The sequence below is a fragment of the Heliangelus exortis genome, chromosome 25, assembly GCF_036169615.1.
Source record: "Heliangelus exortis chromosome 25, bHelExo1.hap1, whole genome shotgun sequence".
NCBI lineage: Eukaryota > Metazoa > Chordata > Aves > Apodiformes > Trochilidae > Heliangelus > Heliangelus exortis.
The window spans coordinates 213409-232232 of NC_092446.1; the positions used below are offsets into that span (position 1 = coordinate 213409).

Here is an 18824-nt window from a genome sequence, read left to right on the forward strand (position 1 = left end):
GCAAGAGCAGGAACCTGTATCAATTTTGAAACTGCAAGAGGTGGGGTTGACATTGAATAGGTAGCCTATAGTGAGCTCAGTTTTTGCAATATGTATTGCAAAAATACATTTGTGAATTGTGAATTTGTGAATTCATGTTAAATAATTATAAAGTGTTTGCTAACCCAACTTTGAGAGTACTAATAATATATGTCTTCACCATTGTGAAATATGCAAACGTAGGAATTCGTTAAAATGAAATATAACTGTTCTTTGTGTAACTACAAAGCTTAAGGGAACAAGAAACAAGACATCCACAGTTTCTGTACCCTGAAAACACTACAATGTACATCCTGTTGTGCTAATCTAAGCTGATTTGGCTGCTCACCACATAGCGTTGCAATTTAAGGTGGTTTTACTGCTGACTGCAGAGAGTTGCACAGGAAAGAGAGAAGGAGCTCATGTGCAGAATCGAAGGGTAATGAGAGGGGAAACTGAGGCAGACACTGACTTCATCCAACGACCACCAGATGGGGGTCAAAAAGACCCTCAGAGATAAAGTGGGCATGCGCCTTTGAAGGCCGCCTCTTCCAAGAACTAATAAACATAATCCAGCCTGTTCCTAGAACAGTCATGAATATGTATTAGAATAGTTATGAATATTAAGGTATGGAATGTAAGACAAAAGATTAATCTTTACAGCATGTGTGCGAGTAAAGCAGAGACTCCCCACGCACCCAGCGCTGTTTTGCTTATTGCAATTTTATTAATTAAACTATTAACAGAATATTGAGTCCTAGTCATTTATAACACTAATAACTCTCAAAGTGGAGTTGTTTTCTGCTTCTGGTAATTTTCTCCCCTGGGCTCCAAGTTCTGTGTAACCCGTTTACAGATTTGTTCGAGATCTCTTCTTATTCGTGAGGATCATAAATCCAAAACCTTTTGTAAAGCCTCTTCTACTAATTCCAAATCATCCTGCTGTTCACTTCTGCAAACTCACACTTTTCCCTTGTTACCTCACATAACAGGGTTACGATTGGTCCTAAGTGTCAGATGCGCTGTCGCCAAAAACGAAACAATCCGATGACTGCTACGAATTGAACACCCCAATACACACTGCCACGCACTGAATATAAGAAGATACAAAACCACTGACCGGCAGTCAGGCATCTTTTTAGAGAAAATCTACAAATGAGACCCCGGAAGTCGGCCATTTTGTTACCGGAAGTCGGCCAGCTTTTTAGCGGAAAAACTACAAATGAGTCTCCGGAAAACGGCCATCTTGTTACCGGAAGTCGGCCATCTTTTCAGCGAAAAACTACAAACGAGTCTCCGGAAGTCGGCCATTTTGTTACCGGAAGTCGGCCATCTTTTCAGTGAAAAACTACAAATGAGTCTCCGGAAGTCGGCCATCTTGTTACCGGAAGTCGGCCATCTTTTCAGTGAAAAACTACAAATGAGTCTCCGGAAAACGGCCATCTTGTTACCGGAAGTCGGCCATCTTGTTACCGGAAGTCGGCCATCTTTTCAGTGAAACACTACAAACGAGTCTCCGTAAGTCGGCCATCTTGTTACCGGAAAACTACAAATGAGTCTCCGGAAGTCGGCCATCTTTTTACCGGAAGTCGGCCATCTTTTGAGCGAAAAACTACAAATGAGTCACCGGAAGTAGGCCATCTTGTTACCGGAAGTCGGCCATCTTTTCAGCGAAAAACTACAAACGAGTCTCCGGAAGTCGGCCATTTTGTTACCGGAAGTCGGCCATCTTTTCAGTGAAAAACTACAAATGAGTCTCCGGAAGTCGGCCATCTTGTTACCGGAAGTCGGCCATCTTTTCAGTGAAAAACTACAAATGAGTCTCCGGAAGTCGGCCATCTTGTTACCGGAAGTCGGCCATCTTTTCAGTGAAAAACTACAAATGAGTCTCCGGAAGTCGGCCATCTTGTTACCGGAAGTCGGCCATCTTTTCAGTGAAACACTACAAACGAGTCTCCGTAAGTCGGCCATCTTGTTACCGGAAAACTACAAATGAGTCTCCGGAAGTCGGCCATCTTTTTACCGGAAGTCGGCCATCTTTTGAGCGAAAAACTACAAATGAGTCACCGGAAGTAGGCCATCTTGTTACCGGAAGTCGGCCATCTTTTCAGCGAAAAACTACAAACGAGTCTCCGGCAATCGGACAAACTGAAAGTTAAAAATTTAAGAACCCCCAATGGCCCCTGAGCGTAGAAACACGCCCTCTGGCAGATCCTCTGATTTTCGCCAAAACCTGTCAATTTCCTCTTACTTCATAGATTCATTTAATCACTCCTGTTGGAGGGGGCCCACAAAGAGTATCTGGTCCATCCCTCTACGTAAAGCTATGGATTCAATGCCTTAACACTTTCTACAACGTGGGGGAATCTACCGCTTCTCCTGGGAGACCATTCCCATCTTTTACTGTCCACATGGTGAAAAATGAACTTCTTATGTCCAATCAGAATTTCCCCATTACCTCTTATCCATTAAGCCCCACTTACCTTGTTGATGGAGGACCGAAAGTGAGCATTTAAATACCCATTTACACATCTAATATCTGCTTTGACCTATACATCAGCTTTGATACACTCACACAGACTCCCTGGAGCAAAATATCCCCTGTCCCTCCTGGTCCCACACTCCCCCCTCACCTCTACCAGACACCCTGACAGCCCTCACAGCCCTTTACCCCTCCCCACTGTAACTCCAGTGCTTAAAACACATCTAGGAAGACTATTAGGCAGGATTTGTCATTACACTCGTAACATCAAAGCAACGCTCTTGCTGGGGGCAGGAAAAGCTTCCATCCTTCCTTATTCCACTGCTGGGGTAGAGAACCCTGTATGGCTGCCTCTACTTGTATCAGAAGAAACACCTACACACACGCTGCAGCAGTAGCGGCCCTGCATCCTGCTTAGACAGCAAAGCTGAAAGTAAAAAATGATGCCTGAAAGTAAAAAAATAAATTCACCATCTGCTCATGAGGTGTCCACATGTTTATACATATCCTATTTAAATACTTCTATAGGCAAGTATTTCACTTCCTTTCTGCATTCATGTAACTTGTACAACTCTTAACTGATACCATTACATTTTCTATCTCAAACACAGGGATAATTTGACCAGGAATTTTTTGTGTGTTACACAACCGGGAGGGAGAGCTGCCCAAAGGAGATCCTACCAAACCCCCAGGGAAATACCCCATTTAGAGGGAGACAGAAACAAAGTACTTCAGAGCACTCCATCAAAACACCAGCAAAAGATACCTGCAGCACCCAGCTGTCTCTCTGTTCAAAGATTTAGAATAGATAATTAACTAAACTAGGTAACATATGAGATCTAAAGCATTATGGGGCTGTTAGCATCTAAACAATGCAGTTTGTACCTTATACAACTGTTTTTGTTACATTTATGATACAAAAAAATCTGTGGTAACTCTTTGGCTTTAATTTTTGAAGGATGATTGTCGCAAGAAGGGGATTGACACACGATCAATGTGATCAGTCAAGTCCAATTTTATTAGAGCAACAGACTGTTATTTATACTTGTTAAATTAATATATGCACACTTGTCCTTATCCAATTAGTTGTTAACTTAATTAGCTAATACATATTACAAAAGCTGAGCTCACTATAGGCTACCTATTCAATGTCAACCCCACCTCTTGCAGTTTCAAACTTGATACATGTTCCTGCTCTTGCTGACCATAGCATCCTGATTTCTTCTTTCTTGCGACATAAAACTGCTGAAGTCAGCACACATCAGCACTTTTTGTCGACGGTCTATTGTTAACAGTCTTTCTGTCAGTCAGCACTTCTTCAGTCTTGCTCACGGCCTAGTCTTGCTCACGGCCTAGTCTTGCTCACGGCCTAGTCTTGCTCACGGCCTAGTCTTGCTCACGGCCTAGTCTTGCTCACGGCCTAGTCTTGCTCACGGCCTAGTTCAGACCAAGGCCTTGTGCCGGCATTATCCAATCTTCCACAGATGATGGAGAGAAGGGAGGGTAAAACTGCAGGAGTCAAACAAATCCCCACTGCTTCAGTATATAAACTTACACAAAAGGACTCTCTGCTTTGTTAATACATCTGGATGTACCAAAACGTGCAGAGGAATGCATTTTCATCACCTCAGCTGCTGCAATTGTGAACCACAAAGCCAGAAACACCATCAACTTGAGAAAGATGTGCTGTGCTTCCATCTTGAGAACAACTTTCTCCTTTTTTTTGAAGGAGGAAAGAGTCTTGTTGCTGGTGACTTCCACAGATTCTTTTGGGATCTGCTCTGATGGGGAGTTTCCAAAATGCAACATCTTTGAATGAGAGGCATTTCTGTTTCTCTCTCTTCCCATCTTCTATCAATATTCGTGCTGAAGGGCAGTTGTTCCTGGTCTCCCAGCTTAGCTTGCAGCAGGCCAGGGATCAGATTCCTTCCTCAAGAAAAGGCACATCAGGTAACTGGTATATTTCTGCAATCACCAGGCTCGTCTTCATAAAAAAAAAAAAAAAAAAAAAAAAAAAAGAGGTAATTCTGTGATTAGCACCATGGGCTTCCCCTCACCTGCTCTGTACCCATTCGATGCCAGATACCACATCTGTCATTGTTTGTAGAACCCAAGCTACACCAAGAGACAAAATGACAGGTATACTTGAAGGAAGGCACCAGCTCCATGTTCATCCTCACTACTAACCCAGCTCACCTCAAATGCTCATCCAGTCCCAAAAGTGGCTTACAAAGTTCATGCAAAATAGTAACTGCTTCACTGAGTAGCCACATTATTCTCTGCTCTTTGACACTGACCTTACCTTGGAATACTTGCTACAGTGAGCAGCTTTGTCCCAGTGAGCCTGCTTACAATATTTGCAAAAAACAAAAGGAATGTACCAAGATGCTGCCTCAAACAGCACCCTGCCTGCAACAATTCCCATCTCTTACTCCTTTTACCTTGCCAATTTGCATATCCAGCCTCCGCAATTTTCTTATTGTCACATGGTGACTACAATAGAACCTATAAACATCAACTGATGCTTCTAACTTCAACAACACACCCAAAAAATAACTGCTCTTTGGTCCCACTAGTCATCACTCACCTCACCCCAGTCACCTTCAGTGACTATCCCACTTTGCTTACTGCTTCTACCTTCAAAATGAGTTAAACACACACTGTAATCAGGTAGCTACCCGAAGCACAATCCCTCCAGCACTACACACTGACTGACCTGACTGCACTCTGCTCCCTCATTTCTTCTTACAAGCGCATATTTGTCCTTTGCATCTGAAAGAAAGTGTTACACAAGTCACTGGAATGCTGAACAATGGACAGACAATTCCAGACACCTCCATCCCAATTAGGAACCCCATCTAGAGTATTACTACCCTCATGCCATTAATAAACACAGCCCCAAAACTTTAAACCCATACACATACAACCGTTAACTACAGAGAGGGTCGATCTCCTGCACTGCACAGGAAAAACCCTCTCATGAGGGTCCCATCACCTTCAAACACCATCAAAGCAACTGCCCACCCAGCCTGACTATGGCTGCTCCACCTAAGATCACTGTAAAATTGTGGCCTAAAAACTCAAGGCACAAACATCACCAGAAACCCTTATGGCTCTTCAATATCCCCAACTCTACACTCTGAGCAGAGCACCTCCAGGCCAAACACACACACGCAGACCAACCCAAGACACACTGCTGCAAACTACAAGATTAAACAGTAAGAGAAAATTCTCAACAAGAATTACTCTGGGCTCCAAGAAGTTGGCCAAGAAGACCTACAGGGATGCAAGGGTGAGGCAAGGAGGCCCCATGGTGACATCAAGTGTCATAGAACACTTCCTGTTACAATAATTACTCTTCAAAATAACATATCAGATGTGCAAGAAGACTAGCCTCAAGACCTAAGGGTGCAGAGACAAGGTTGCAAATGTGGAAAATTCATGACCAGAGATACTCATTCGTTCATAAAGAAGATTACAAAAGATGCCTATCAAGAAATTTGCAAGATGCAAGAAAAGAAGGATCCAGATGGCACTATGATGATGATGACTAAATGTGTTCAATACCACGGGGGTGATGTTCAATATTACTTGTCCTGTGAGGGACTCTAGAATCCAAGACTTTTGGGCAATAAGACTTACACCGATGCGTCTGCAAAGCGAGGGAATGAAGCGACGGGTGCCCGAGAAGCCGCCTTCAAGACCTGAGGACGCAAGGATGCGGGGAATGAGTCCCCCCCGGGGAAACTGGGTGGACAGAGATCAGATGACAACGCAATTGAGAATGACATTGCAGAAGATGACCATCAAGAAACTGCCAAGTCAAGAGACCGATCTGCAATTTAGACTCGTCGTGTGGAATAACACGCTGCTGACTAGCGCCGTGCTGATCAGGAAAGGCTTTTCAGGGAGGATGCCCAAGATGCGGGACTTGCTCTGTGAGGACACAAAGAACCATCAAGGCCTGAGGAAGCTCTAAGACAACAAAGACTGACAACACAAAACACACAACATAAAACCCACAACCCCACACACCGAGGCTGGAGCTGCCCTGCCCATGCTGGAATCATACTGGAAAGTAACCTGCTCTCTTCACCCACCCAAAGGGGGCTGCTCCCAGACAACCCTCTCCCCTACACTAACTTCAAAACACCATCTGCGATTCCCAACCTCGACTCCTCTGCTCAGCCCCTCCCCACCCACCCCTGGGCCCTCAACTTATCTTCAAGAGCGATAGCAGCACAAAGCCATGGTCAGTAATGAAAACCACATTGTTTGACTGGGATGTGCTTCCAGTTGCACAGTTCCTCTTCATCCCCTATACATAAAAAAGGAAAAAACACAACCCACAGATCACAAACAGTGCTGGCACAAGTCCCACCTAAGCCAACACACGCTACTTCCGCTGCACTCACCTCCTCAAGGAGGCCCCATGGTATACCACGCACCTTCCTCATTCCAGAGTTGAACACTATCGCCACCATTGCTTGGGGCACCTGAAACACCAAGAGAAAGTGTTTCTGTTCTGCTGATCAGAAGCCACCAGCCCCGTGAACCCCTCGCTACCAACTCAACTCAACTTCAACGCCCATCCTGTTCCAAAGGTGACACAAAAAGCATCTGCAAAAACAAAAGGAAACATTTAAGCGACTTGATGTAAAATACATGGCTGACCCAGCCCACCACCATCTCACCTTCTCCAACCGCTCCTAAATGTGTGTCTTTGTCCCTACAAGGATGCTTGTGGCACCTGCAAAAGTCAAAGCAAAAGGCACATGCTGAGGTAGTGCCTCCAACAACAGGCAGCCCACTGTGACCTCCACCTCCTGCTCCTTTACCTCAGCCTCTCACCCATCTGCCTGCCATCCTTGTGAGGTGCCAAAAGTAGATTCAGAGAACACCTGGAAAACAGAAAAAACAGGCAATGCCAATGCCTTCAATGGCAATAAAACACCTGAGAAATAACTGCTCCTTCAGCACATCAGCCTTTGGTCACCTTGCCGAAGCCACCTCGGAACAGATATTCTGTTTCGTTGGCTGCTCTCACCTTTGAAAGGACAAACAAACCACAATGCGGTCAGGTAGCATTAGGAGAGAGGGACCTTCACTCCAACACCAAACGCTGACTAACCTTTGGATGGCGCTCTTCTCTCTTCCAGCTCTTTCATGTACATTCTTGTCACACGGGATCTGAAAAGCAGTATGACACAAGTACCTGGAATACTGCTCAACAGTGCTGGACTAGTCCTTTAGGGCTCTTCTGAAAAACCCCTAACCTATAACTCTGGGATGAGCAGCTCCAAGCCAAACACTCAGACCAATTCAAGACACAGCCCTGCAAATCATGAGACTTGATCTCAACAGAACACTGAGTAAGAAGAGTATCTCTGGGATCCAAGACTGTTGGGCAAGAAGACCTACAGTGACGCAGCTGGAAAGCGAGGGCCTGAAGCAACAGATACGCACCAACCCGGGCTTCAAGACCTAAGGATGCAGAGAACAAGTGCTACTCTGGGAAAATCCATGACTGGAAATGCTGATGAAGTATGGAAAAGTGTTTCAGAAGACTACCATCAAGAAACTTCCCAGATGCAAGGATAACCCATACGTTAAACTTGTCATGAAAGAAAAAGATGCTGCCCTGACCCTACAACTCCGAACCAAAGACTCGGACCAACTTGAGACACAGCCCTACAAACCACACTGGCATCGAGACTCAACATCGAGAAAACACCGAGCAAGAAGAATATCATCTCCGGCATCCAAAACTGTTTGGCAAGAAGACCTACGGCGATACAACTATAAAACGAGGGGTTGAAGCAAGGGATGCCAAAGACCCAGGGCTTCAAGACTGGAGAACGCAAGGATGCGGGGAACAACGTCCCACTCTGGGAAAATCCACGACCAGAAATGATGCTGATGCAGGTGGTGATGATGTTTCTGAAGATGACCATCAGGAAGCTTCCCAGAGGAAAGACATATCTATGCTTCAAATTTGTCATGCAAGAAAAAGATGCTACTGACTAGTACTGTGCTGATGAGTAAAGGCCTTCTAGGGATGTTGCCCAAGATGCAGGACTTGCTCCAAGAGGACATCAAGACCTGAGGAAGCTCTAAGACAAAGACATACAACACAAACAACACACCATCACACACCAAGGCTGGAGCTGCCCTGCCCACACTGGCATCGCATTAGAAATTAACCCGCTTCCTTCACCTGACCAAAGGAGCCTTCTCCCAGACTCCCCTCTCCCCTGCACTAACTTCAAAACCCCTTCCACAACTCTATAGCACTGGTCCCTCAACTTATCTTTCAGCGAACTGGCACTCGAAAGCCATGGTTAGCCGGGAAAAAAAACCAGGAGCGCCCAGGATAATCCTCAACTTGTAAGGTTCCCCTTCACCACCTGAAATGAAAAAAAAAAAAAAAAAAAAGAACCACAAAAGCAAAACCAAACCAAACAAACAAACAAAAAAACCCACACACACATAACCACACCAAAACACCTAACCAGAATATCCAGCAATAAATCCAACATCAACCAGCCCCATTCTCTTCCAAATGATCCAGATTCGCAGAAGAGACTTCTGGGGTCCCGACTCACCCACGCTTTTCAGAGTGGGACGCTGCCGGCGTCATCATTCAGGGCACCTAAAAGGCATAAAACTCTTGTTTTGCTTGAGAGAAGACACTAGGTCCACGATCGCTGCACTACCCCCTCACCTCCAATGCTCATTCAATTCCAGGAACTTGCTAGCATCATACAGGCTCCCAACAACCACCCAAAGGGGACCGCTCCTGGACAGCCCACTCCCCTACAGTAACTTTAAAACCCGACCCTGCAGTTCCTAACCTTGACCCACCTACACAGACCCTCCCCAACCACTGTCCCTTTCACTTACCTTTCAAACGGCTGGGGCTCTGAAGCACCAGCCAGAAAAGTAACCCGCATCGGCTGATGGGAATCTTCCCAAAACCACCAAGTTCCTCCTCATGATATACAGTAACAAATGGCAGTGCCACCAGAAATAGGACGTCAGCTAAACACCAACCTCTTCCACAAGTTCCTCATAACCCCTGTCTTGCCCTGCTCACCTTCTCCTTACACACACGTTATGACCACCATCGCTTCTGGCACCTGAAATACCAGGAAACACAAAATTACTGTTCTGCTTGTGAGATTGAGCCTCCTCGTTACCATCCCATCTCACCCCCAGCGCTCTTCCGGCTTCAAAGGCGCAGCGCCTGCAAAAACAAAGGGAAACACTTAACCGAGTCGACGTAAAATCTCTGGATGAGCCAGCCCACAACCATCTTGCCTTCTCTGACCGCATCTCAATGCATGGCTTTCTGTGGCACTTGCAAAAGTCAAGGAAAAGCACATGCCAAGATACTGCCTCAAACAACAGGCAGCCCACTGTGATGTCTGACTCCCGCTCGCTCCTTTACCTTGGCCCCTCGCCCATCTGCCTGCCATCTTTGCGGGGTATCAAAATGAGGTTTGGAGGGCACGTGGAGGTTTTGGAGGGACCAAAACCTCTGGATTCAAGACCTAAGAATACAGGGAACAAGTCCCAGTCTAAGAAAATCCACAATTAGAGATGCTTATGCAGTTAGGAAGAACATGTCAGAAGAGAACGCTACAATACACAAGACTGTTCCATGTTGTGAATCTGTTATGCAAGACAACCCATCGCTGAATGTGTTGATAAGGTGTTTCAGAGCCTAGGGATGGTGCCAAAGGTGAGCCCAACGAGGACAGCAAGGCCATAGGAAGCTTTAAGACAACAAAGACAAACAGCAGAAACTACACACCGCCCCACACAAAGGCTGGAGCTGCCCTACCCATGTTCACATCGTGTTGGAATCTAACCTGGTCCCTTCACCTGACCAAAGGGGGCTGCTCCTGGATAGCCCTCTCACCTACCCTGCCTTCCAAATCCCTCCCTGCCACTCTCAACTTTCCCCCTCCCTGCCCAGGTCTTCCCCACACCTGGTTCCTCTTATTTGTCAGAGGGCTGGGCACCTGAAGCCATGGTCAACAAAGAAAACCACATCAGTGGTCTGGGATGTTCAAGTAGGCACAGGGTTCCTCTTCATCATGTGCCATGAAAATATTCCAACCAACAGCACCACCAGCAAGTCCCATATCAGTAAACACTAACCTCTTTCAGAACGCTGAACTCCTCCAAAGAGCCCCCAGGTGTTCCACTTACCCTCTCATTCCAGAGTTGAACACTGCAGGCATTACCGCATGGGGAACCAAAAAATATCAAGACAGAGCAAACAACTACTGCACCATCCAAAAGCCCCCAGCCCTGCTTCTCTCACCCAATAGAGCTCCAAACACAACACAGCCCCAGAGCAGACCGATCCCCGGAGTAGAGGTGAAGGCTTATACACCCTGAGCCCCGCCCCACTGCCCTCCCCACAGTCCCTTGGGAAAGCCCCCTCATCAACCTGAATGGCCACACCTGGGCTACCCCAGCCCTAACTGGAGCCCTTCAGAGAACATCATCCCCTGCTCCGGCCACAGCTAGGAGCTCTGTCCCCAGGGACTGCCAACACCCTCCAGGACACTCTGAAGGCAGGGAAAGGTTAATTACAGTCCTCAGAAATCCCAGCAGTGAGTTGGGGACAAGGCTCAGAGCCTGAACTGAGCCACAGAAAGAGAGAAAAGAGAAAAGCAGAATAAAGGAGAAAGTTGCAGGGGTAAATGGGGAGGTGGGAGGAAGATGTGGGGGGACGGGGGGGGAAATAAGGGCAAGGCCACACTCATAGGGGAGGAGGAGAAGGACAGGGCCACAATGGCAAGAAAAGGGCAGGGAAAGGGGCTATGCCACAGTCAGTGCTGCCAATGAGCATCACACCAGCCACTGCCAAACTCTTCAACACCCAGCTCCTCAAATCCTCCATCGTGGATGTCTCATCTGATCATTCCAGAATCGGATGATGTAACCATGATTTCTTGAGGCACATAGGATATAAGAAAGACACAAAATTCCTGTTGTGTTTGCGAGAAGTCACCTGCCCCCTGACCCTCCTGGCTACCATTCCAGCTCACCTCAAATGCCCATCCAGTTCCAACAGGGCCTGCACAGCACCTAAAAACCCAAATGGTAAATGCTGCACTGAGTTGCCCTTGGCACGAACCTGGCTGAACAACGCCGCATCTCCTCATCCCGCTTGTGGGCACGGTGCTTCACCACCCTGGTGCAGAGCCCAGGGGTGCTCGGAGGGGTGGGACCACACACGGGAGGGGGTACAGCCACCAAGGGCAAGGTTAAAGACGGGGTGTAGGGCCCAGAGGAAGCAGAACTGCGCACGAGTGGGGTACAACTCAGAACGAGAGGGTGGGGCCAGGACGGGTTGGGGTGAAGCCGCCCACCCCCTGCAAGCAAGCAGGAGCGGGACAGCTCTGCGTAGGCTTCTGCCCCCCTCTCCCCCCCTCCCGTGGCATGCGCCGATCTCCCACCCTCCCCCCATTTACTGTCCCCCTGCCACATCCCCCTCCCAGTAGCACGTGCTGAACCCCCTCCCCCCCAAGGAGGGGCCAAGCACGGTTGGGGCGGAGCCAACCCTGAACGGAGGAGAAATAGAGGGGCGTGCGGCCCCAAACGGGAGGGCGGGGCCGAGCATGTAGGGGGGCAGCCACGGATAGGGCGGGGCAAAGGAGAGGGGGTGGAGACACGGGCGGGAGGGCAGAGCGACCCTCAGGGAGGGATGGGACAAACATGAGGCGGGCGGAGAGATGGCCAGGCTCGGAGGCACCGCACAGATGAGGGGTGCGGTCAAGCTCAGAGGCGTGGCCACACACAGGGCAGGCAGAGCCGTGCACAGGAGTGTGGCCCAGATCAGGGGGGCAGAGCCACTCGGGTGGGCACAGGACAAGTACAAGGAGTCTGGGACCAAGACACAACACAGGCAGGGGCGCAGAGACACGCATGGGGGACGGGGACAAGACTAGAGGGGGCGTGGGGACACAATGCAGCTGGGAGGGGGCATCACGTGGAGGCTGGGGAGGGGGAAATAAATTACTTTGATACTGTTGAAACACAAAAATGTTGTGTTTCACTCATCTTAAACATCTCCAATCTCCAGTTAACTTCTCTGTCCTTTTTCTCATTTTCATACCCACACAGATATTGGAAACACATCTGGTTTTGGTTGGTTTTGTTATATTCTTTCTTTCTCTTATACATTTCTTACTCTACAACATAAGCTTTTCCGTCATTGCATCTTCAACTCTTTTAATTGCGACACACAAATAAGTTTATTTTTAAATTTTTTTAAGGTATTTCTACTTAGATTTCTCCTTCCAAATATGTTGTGTAGCACAAAATCAGCAGGAGGTAGCCTGGCGCTGGCAGTGATTTCACCAGGAATGAAGTGATGATGTCATAGGAAGGGGTCAGCAGGTGTACATGATGAAATCTATGGGGCAGGCAGGCAGTTGTGGGTCACGCTCACTGGAGCCTGAAGTAGCCACTGGTCAGGCAAGCCAGGCCCCCTCGAAGGCTGTGGAGCTGCAGCCCCCCCATATCCCGACTCTAGCTCTGGGAGACATAAAAAACAGTCAGGGATCCACGGTGATCCACAAATGATCCCAACACAGCCCCACAAGTGCCCCCACCAGCCCCACATTTCACCCCATGGAGACACCCAAGTACGCCCCCAGCTCCACATTGCCCCACAGTCACCCCCCACACTACTTAAGGATCACCTCCTGCCCCATAGCAACTCCCAAGTGCCCCGCCTAAGCCCACCATCATTTTAGGGTGCCCCCCTGCCCCACTGCCCCCCTCCTAGTGCCCCACAGACTACCCCTTCCCCAAAGCACCCCACAACCACCAGCTAGGGGTCTGTCCCTGCCCCGCAGTGCCTCCCAAGTAACTTTATACTCCACTCCCACTTGAGGGTCTCTCCCAGTGCCCCCAGTTTAAACCAGTACCCCATAGTGCCAATCTAGCCCCTTACACGTAGTAAGGGATTTAAATATGGATTAATTATCTGCTGCCAGCCAATTCTGGTCCCTCTCCTTTTCCTCCCCTCTCCCTTTTGGGATCAATTTGTGGCTTTCCCACCATATTCTCCTTCCCAAAGGTGCTGGGGGGCACAGGGGCTGCTTCAGCATGACTCCTTTTCTTGCCCTTTTTCATCCCTTTTCCCCCATTTGGCACCGGGGGGCGGGAGAGATGGTCAGGGAGCCCTCTATGCTCCAGTGACCCACAGATTACCCTGACCCAGCCCAACAAGTGCCCCCTGGTCCCACATCTCTCCCTTCAGAGCCCTCCCACATGCTCCCCAAGCATCTCACCCCATAGAGACCCCTAAGCACCCCCTAACCCCACATCTAACCCCATAGAGACCCTTAACTTCCCCCCCAGACCCATAACTCATCCCATAGAGCCCTACAGGTGCCTCCCAGCCCCATATCTTGCCCCTCATCTTGCTCCCCAGAGACCCCCAAGTATCCCCCAGCTTCCTGTAGTGCCCCACAGTCCACCTACCCCCACTACTGAAGGGTCACCTCCTGCCCCACTGCAACCCCCAAGCGACCCATCTCGACCCCCCTGTCATTTTTGGGTCCCCCATAGCCGCCCTCCTAGAGCACCATAGGTTGCCCCTTCTCCATAGCACTCCGCAATCACCGGTCACCAGTCTGCCTCTGCTTCACAGCACCCTGACCCTCCCTCCCCTGGACACACCCCCAGTTGTAAAAAACCCACCCCCTCCAGGGTGTGTATTATTTGCCAAAAACAAACAACAAAAGAAAAACAAACAACCACGATAAGTCTAAACTTCGAAAAAACAGCACAAAACTTTGCTACTCTAAGTTGTGGAGCACAGCAGCACATGGTCAAACACACACCATGTGGCCTTAACTGGCTTCTTCTAAAATAGCACGGCAAACAGCGACTGCACCAGGGCAGCAGACCCGGGCCAGGTGCCGCCCCCCGTGGTTGCTCCCGGGAGCAGCACGGGAAACAGCAGGACATGGAGGAACACTGAGGAACACCAAGAGGCTATGGTTACAGTCACTGAACACCAGGACAGGGTGGTGAACACTGAGCACCATAAAGATGCACTGGTGCAGGGTGTTGTTCCTCCCCAGGTACAGGACTTAGAACTTCCCCTGGTTGAGCTTCATGAGAAAAATAAGGGTAAAAACAATGCTGAACTATGTCTAAGAATATAACATTAACTCAAATCAAAGGTTACTTTCAGCATTCAGAATCAGCAGGTGGATGAGTCGAAGTTGAGATAGATGACTGACTGATAGCTATTGCTGGTGTAAATGGGTTACAGGGCAGAACTGGAAGTATATGTTACCACATCCAAGACAGAAAAGATATTAAAGAACATTCCTAACAACATAGAATCCCTTAGCTGTAGTATTGCAAACCTCTCTACATGGTATGTAGAGAAAGCTAATGAGAACAACTGTCAACGGCTACACAGAGAACACTTAAGGATACTTGAGCATACTGGAAAGCCATTCTCTTTAGGGAACAAAACCCAACAAAATCAACAGCTTTTATGATTTTAAGAAAACTGAATCTTTAAGCATGAAGTTGAAACAGAAGATACCCATGCCCTTATGTGAACCTTTACAATATGTAATATCCAAAAGTCAACCTGATAAAAAAAAAATTACATGAAGGTTTTTTTAATGGATAACTGTGTAATACTTTGTAGTATCAGCAAAGTCTCACAGTACTCCTGTAATACCAGAGACACACACACAAAAAAAGGCATTGTGATACACATAATAAAAGAGAAGTTATGACTGAATAACACATCTGATGAAACACAAAGAATTCTGACCCCATGATTTTCTGATGGTTCTTCCCCTCAAAACAATTACTTCATTTTTCAAGAAGCAGAGTTGTCCAGCCTCAACAGCTAAACTCGACAAGCATTTTTGCCTCCTGGGGTTTTCCAGGGGTTATTCTGACTACTGATAAAGCATGCAGTGTTACAAAATTAAGTCAAATAAACTGAACCGAACAGAGAGCGTTAATCTGGGCAAATTACTTCCAACAATTAGAAAACCATGGCTGTAGCAAAGTCAAGCAATAGTTTCATTAGATAACAAAAAAACAATGCCATATAGAATCTCATTTCTCTTAGACCTCTCTTCAAAAAGGTTTTTGTTCTACTGTGATACAATTTAGACAGTATTTCCTAGACCTTTGGTAGATGCCTATGGCCCCCTGCTAAGTTGCAGATGTACCCGCTGCCTCCAGTGTTCCCAGCCACACTGACTCTCCCTTCTCTTTTGCATGCACATGGAAAATACAACTATTCTATTAAAAATTGCTCCCTTATTTTATAAGCATCAGATATACATACAACCCTTGTTTAGGTAGCCCTCAGTTTTTCCTAAAGTGAACATGCTTTGTAAGTGCTTTGTAAGTTACTTTGTGAGTGAGTTTCAGGCAGTATTTCAGTTTCCATTATTTAGCATCAAAAAGCTTTCCCCCCAATGAATCCATAGTGAAGCTAAGACTTAAAAAAAAAACAAAACAACAAGCCCTCTTATATACTATCTGTCTCTATTACCTATGCCACCACAATCACAGAAAATTAAAATTTTGGCATATCACTATAGACTCTGGGAATAATCACACATACTGTTTATCTTAGTATTAGAAAATGCTTTGAGATATGTGTACAGGAGGTCTCCGTATGGCAACGGAGTAACTTGTAACTTGAGTAACTATGTATTTCTCTGCCGAGTTTCTCTGAATTACCAAGGACGGAGAGTTAAACAGCTACATACTTCCCCATTAGGTCCCCTTGATCTCTGAATGCGTAATCTCAAACTGGGTATGAACGTGAAAGCTTGTAATACCAAGCGCCACAATGTTAAGTCAGTCCTCCTCCTGTCTTTTTGTGTCATTTAAATACAGCAAAATTACTAAGCATTGCCAGTTGTGCTTTGTGGCCTTGGACAAGGCTCCCTGATCGCCCTATGTGGAGAAAAAGAAGAAAGTACGCAATATGACAGACCCAAGTTTACAAAAAGTGAACAGTCCTCAAGTCTTAGACAAAGTATCAAAATCACCTTTTAAAAAGCATTACTATTGGTGAACACACCAGTCCCTACAGAGTAAAAAGCTTGTGGATTTATCACAATACTTTTAGTAAATGCTCAACTCCATCCGCCAGTAAGCAATATCCCTGAACTTGCAGTCTGAGGAAAAATAAGGTCTGTTAACGACAGCATTTTTAATTCTGATCACCAGAAAGTTTGTACTGGATTTTGAAGACAGAAACAAAGCCTTCATTGAGGCAATTTTGGAGAGTGTCTTATTCATGACAGAAGGAAGAAAGGAATCAGGAAGATAATCTGACATTTTGCAGGCATGCAAATCTCACTGAATAGCAGTGCAAGAGCACTTCTCTGAAATATTATCCGTAGTAAATTGCCTGCACACAGTCTATTCACAGATGTCTTTGCTCTGCCAATCTCAAGTAGCTATTTTTTCAGTAGTTTAAGAGTAAATACACACTTGTGACTCATCCAGATATCACTGACTGCATTCAAGTGTCTATCATACAAAAACACCCTTGAGTTCAGCAAGGCACTGTCGGGCACAGAAATTTTTTAGTTCCTAAAGGTCATTAAATGACAGCTTCATTTCACTGTTCTATGCTGAGGATATTTTCCATGAAAAACTCTAGTGTTACTCAAGAGTGTGGTACAGAACCAGCCCTCAGAGCTATAGAAGTATAGTATACTTTTAAGTCAACAAATTCTGTCTGCTCAAAACCAGCTGCCTCAAATTCACCACTGTTCCTTCAGACCAACTCCATAGGAAATCACAGCTCTCAATTGAAAATGAGAGCTGTTTATTGACAGGTCAACTGTTCCAGTTCTGACTGACTTGTTAGAACATCTAGAAATAATTTTAAAAGGTGGTTCTAGCATGGCAAAAACAAATACACGTCCTACATTCACTTAGAATTAAGTGAGCCTGAGGCAAAGTGATCGGAGTAAGAAGAATATGTCTTAGGCAGTGTCTTCAGGATCTGGAGGTCTTTGCTTAAGCTTCGAATGCCTTTTTTTTGTTGTTGTTGTTTTGTTTTGTTTTTTTGTTTTAAGGTTTCTTGATCCATTATTGTCCAATGTGCTGAGAAAGATGTTTCTTTGTGTAAAAAGTGTATTAATATGTCCTCCCGTGTTGTCCTCGGTGGGATATCTCTTACATGTTCAGGGGCTTTTATAAAATACAGTTGAGAATCTTTGACTAACTGTAAAAAAAAAAAGAAAAGAAATTGTGGAAACCTGTGTTTCATCATCCAGTTTGTACTTAAAATTACCAAATGTCATGCTTGAGCATGACAAAGAAATAAACAGCCTGCAATGACTGGAGAAAAGTGGGCCAACCATCACATGTCAAGATTATGGCTCACTGCAAGCAGAAAGTATGGTCTGGGGCACAGGCAGTGACTAAAGCCAAGTTTCATTTTTAATAACTGGCTTGCTGAATGTGGCTGGTGAGTAAAAGGTCATTGGAATCTTTAGTGTTTCTGCTTAGGATCATAGGAAAATTCAGGTGTAAAGGATGTAGGCTGCTGCACAAAGAGGGGTCCAAACTAAGGTCACTTAAGTTACTTGGAGCTTGTGTAAAGCAATTCAGAAAAGGAATCTCTAAATGAAAATCAAGGGGCAAATTATCCCTTTTCCCTTAATTCCACCACACACAGTGCTTAAAAGTCTGTAGGGAACTAACCTTAGAAGTTCATTTCCAGCTGTCATTTGTGACCTGTATTAATTTATTTGGTTCAAACTATGCACAATTTCTTGTCAAGAAAGTCATATGTACTAACAGGAAAACCGACTTAAAACTGGAGGGGTGGGATACATCACAATAATCTCATGCTGACAAATTTGGAAAGTTCTCTTGTCTCCAAGGTGGGTTTTTTGTGATGATAAAGTACTGCTTAATATGATTTTTTAATTTACCACATGCTTTAGAGACCACCACGTAAGTACAACAGAAAATTGAAGATTTACATTTGTGACAGATGTTGCTTTGACGTGCAGCCCTTTGAGGAAATAATAAGAATTCTGCGTTTTCACACCAATATGCTGTAGTAGAATGTTTTAGAAACAATTAGCAGGGTGAGACCCTGCCAACTTTGTACTAATTCTCTTCTGACAAGCATCCCAAAGACTGCAGTTCCAGAGGATGAATGAGAAAGACTGAAATACATGAGGGACGTACTGAATTGTCTCAGTATGTGGGAGCAGGGATTTGTCCTTCTCAGCTTATTTTTTGCACACTGCATTGCTGTTCCAATACATATAAT

The 18824-nt window shown here is 46.1% G+C and overlaps 2 long non-coding RNA genes across 3 annotated transcripts in view; both read right to left on the minus strand.

Moving 5' to 3' along the window:
- The window catches only part of LOC139807543 (uncharacterized), a 189151-nt gene extending 181027 nt beyond the window's left edge, over window positions 1-8124 (minus strand). Inside the window, exon 1 of the long non-coding RNA XR_011730603.1 lies at window positions 7632-8124. This is a non-coding gene — a long non-coding RNA (uncharacterized lncRNA). The remainder of the gene's footprint in view (window positions 1-7631) is intronic.
- Window positions 1-18824, minus strand: part of LOC139807542 (uncharacterized) — a 290208-nt gene that overhangs the window by 184173 nt on the left and 87211 nt on the right. Inside the window, exons 2-3 of one of the 2 annotated variants that reach the window (XR_011730602.1) lie at window positions 9404-9639; window positions 9056-9152 (exon numbers count right to left, since the gene is read on the minus strand). This is a non-coding gene — a long non-coding RNA (uncharacterized lncRNA). Of the gene's footprint in view, window positions 1-9055; window positions 9153-9403; window positions 9640-18824 lie in introns of those variants that run through there. The other variant, XR_011730601.1, reaches the window with a different exon arrangement.